At 43.0% G+C, this 3,458-nt stretch overlaps 1 pseudogene; it reads left to right on the top strand.

Moving 5' to 3' along the window:
• The first annotated feature begins 496 nt into the window (after positions 1–496).
• On the top strand, positions 497–3,073 carry LOC102016977 (annotated as a pseudogene).
• Positions 3,074–3,458: the final 385 nt, after the last annotated feature.

The following is a 3,458-nucleotide window of genomic DNA, read 5'->3' as shown; positions in this document are numbered from 1 at the left end:
GCATATTGGGCACTACAGGGTCTGACCAAGCAACAGCACTATTTGTGTATTTATTTATTTACTGTGATATTAAGGATTGAACCCAAGCCTTTGGGCTGGGCTACATACCCAGCCTTTTAAAAAGTTACTTTGAGACAGTCTCCATAAGTCAGTAAGTCACCCAGGTGGGGCTCAAACTAAGATGCTCCTGCCTCGGCCTCCCAGAGTGCTTGCGCTACCATACCTGCCCTGAAGGGGTTTTTTGTTTTGTTTTGTTTTGTTTTGTTTTTCTGGTTTGCTTTTGTTTTTAATGTCTTGGAAAAGAAAAAACTGCAAAGAGTTTGGCAGACACACATGTGTGAAGTGGGTCACTGTGGGACTCACAGGCCGTTTCCCTCTGAGGTGCTGCCAGGGGTTGCAATCATACAACGTGGCCTTCGAACAATTTCCAGGTCTTTCGGTCCTCTCCTGAGTGGTCCCTGGCAGTGGCTTGACAGAATATGAGCTTTGATTGAGGATGGAGAGGCAGCTGGACCCTGCCCTCTGGGTTAGCCCCGGGGCTTTCCGGGTGCCTCGGATCTTTCTGGGCACCCTGCAGGGAGGACGAGTTCGGCTTGCCTGCCTTGCACTCAGCGGCCTCTCTGGTCTTTCCTACGACGCCGAGGAGGCCCTGGTGCGGGCCGCAGCTTCAGGGCGGAGTGGAGGCATCCTGACTGCTGAGGTCAAGGAAGACACCGGCGTCTCACCCTTCGCTAAACCGCGGAGCTGCACCCGGAGACGCTGCCGCCCCGGCCTCAGCTACACTGGGGAGCCCGCCCCGCTCTGTCTGCTGAGCCGCCAATCTCACGTAGAGTTGAAAAGCAAACTGTTTTATAGGACTGCTGCAAGCAATAAATCACTTTATTCTGATGATCTGAGCAAAGTGAAAAAAATTCTGAGTGTCCATGTATGACCCATGGCTTCTGCTGTGCTCGCCACTGCAGTATTTGTAGAATATAACTTAGATTTATGGTTCTAGGATTTTGCAAGTTTGTTATGGACGCTCTCAAGCAGTGATTGTCTACTTGAGTATTTATTCTATCTTCGAGGCAAGGATTTTACCTTCTTCCTCTCTTCCTTCCTTTGTCCCGCGCTAGGGCTTGAACCCAGGGCCTTGCATGATGATTGCATCCCCCTACCACTACACTCACCCCGGCTCCGTTTTCTCTTTCTTGGCAGCATTTCCTAAACCCCCAGTCCACTCTCAGTCACAGCCTTGGGCTTCGTAGCAGTCTTTGGGGCGATGAGAATTGCAGTGATGTTGCCTCGCCCGTTAACACTTAACACATTTTCCAAGTAAAGTATTTGCATGCAATTTTACAAACCTGGGGACTCTCATTTTGTATCATAAAAGTAAGTAATCTAAGAAGTCCTTAGAGATGCTTGATATTCTTAATCTCTCTTATGTACAATCTCGTTTTGAAAACTCTGGTTTATTTGCCTTAAATAAGCAGTTAATGGGCTGTGGATATAGCTCAGTGGCATAAGTGCCTGCCTGGCAAGTGCAAGGTCCTGAGTTCGATTCCCGGTACCAAAAAAAAAAAAAAAAAAAAGCAATTAGCATTTACATAGATTATTACTCATGTGCTATAATTTTATCAGCAAAAATCAAACAGGCAATCACAGGAGTTGCCCAAAATATTGTGAAGAAATCTATTTTGATACTGGAACAGCTAAGCAGAATTCACTATCCTGTTCATCCTATTTTAAAAGTGTCCATGTTTAAAATCTGATGTTCTTAGTCAAGTTTTTGTAATGGTTCAGGCGTCTTTGTACAGACTGTTTAGTTTTCATTTGACTGCCCGTTGGGCAGAGTTTTGGAGTTGTTATGAAGTAAGTCTATTTTAACGTGGTTCATTTCACTGATTTAACGCATGCGTATTATCAGACTTAAATGGGACTTTTCAGGGAATTTAGTTTGGTTTCTTTGTAATCCAGTCTTTGAGAGCTTATAAAAGAACAGCTTTCTATGAAAAGGACAGTGTTATTTGAAATTCCTTTTCCACTACTTAAAAAGGCTTAACTATTTTTTGAACCAGTAATATATGCACATGGCACAAAAGTCAAAAGGTACAAAGGCTGTGTGATGCAAAGCAGCCCCGCTCCAGCCATCGAATGTTCCCCCAGCTACACTTGTCAGTTGTTGCTCTCTACTTTAAAAAAATAAATATTTAAATTTTTTGATTAGTGTCTTGTTACACTCCTTATAGAATAACCAAAAAATGGGATCACATAGAATCCTTCCAGAGTCTTAAACAAAGTCCTTAATTTACATATGAAGCACAGAAAAAATAAAATTTGCATATTTTCTTGGGTCTCGGGAAACTTTTCTCTTGTCCAGTGATACAGCAATTATTGTGAACCCTGCTACAGATAGATGATGCCGGAAGTAACTATAATGACGATATGGTGTCTTTTAACTAAACAGAAAGCTAGTTTCGTTAATGAGCATAACAACATACTTTCTGAATTTGCAAATTCTTGAATTAAAGCTTTTTGTGGGGCAACTCCTGCTCAGAACCCAGGGGCCCGCTGGGTTACCCTCGGGATTTATTCCACGCCCCGTGGACAAAGCTGTCAAAGGAGGTGCAGGAGCACGTGCGCACAGACTGGCTCGGGAACAAGCAGGACTCCATCCCGCAGCGCACAAACTGGAGAGGACAAACTATTGAGAGAGAAGAATTCATAGAAGCAGCAAAGAAAAATGAAATGGACTATGAAGTAGGCAATGTCCTAGTAGAATGGGAAGCTTGGATAAGAAGAGAAATAATACTCCACCTACCATGGAGGAACTACTAAAGAATGAAAAGTACTGAGAAGAAATGAAGATGAAAAGCAAAGATTTCGATGACAAAGAAAAGCTCCTTAGTAAAGAGACCTGCAGGGAATGCTTACCTCCACCAGTTCAGACCAAAACTAAAGGGCACAGCTCTAGTCTATACTTCGGAATGAAGAGCCCTCAGTGACACACACCGGCACTGGGAAAACCTTCCAGCCAGGGTCCTGGGTGCCTCAAGACAGGAAGAGCCACAGTCAACGAATTGCATTATGGTAAAATCGCTTCACTTCTTCAGATATGACTGCATTAACAAAGGTAGTTTAAAAATGAAGTATAGTTACTGAACTTATAATAGCCCTTATAATATTTCATTACGCTTAAAAGCTCATTTTAGTTTGCATAAGAAATCTGAGATTATGAACTACAGAATCCTAAATTCTTTTAGACTTGTCCTACACTTGATTTAGTAGTCACCGTTCTGTTTATGAATTTGCCTAAAATTGATTTTCCTTCCTTAGTTTACTACTTTGAGGAATGTCATGTAGTTGTGAATGCTCTTTGCATGTAGGATACTTAGGATCCTGGGTTGGGGATATAGTTCAGTGGCACAAGTGCCTGCCTGGCAAGGACAAGGTCTTGAGTTTGATTCCCAGTACTTAAA

Source organism: Chinchilla lanigera, unplaced genomic scaffold, assembly GCF_000276665.1.
Source record: "Chinchilla lanigera isolate Chin_1 unplaced genomic scaffold, ChiLan1.0 scaffold00005, whole genome shotgun sequence".
NCBI classification, from domain to species: domain Eukaryota; kingdom Metazoa; phylum Chordata; class Mammalia; order Rodentia; family Chinchillidae; genus Chinchilla; species Chinchilla lanigera.
This window is presented reverse-complemented; position numbering and strand designations above follow the sequence as displayed.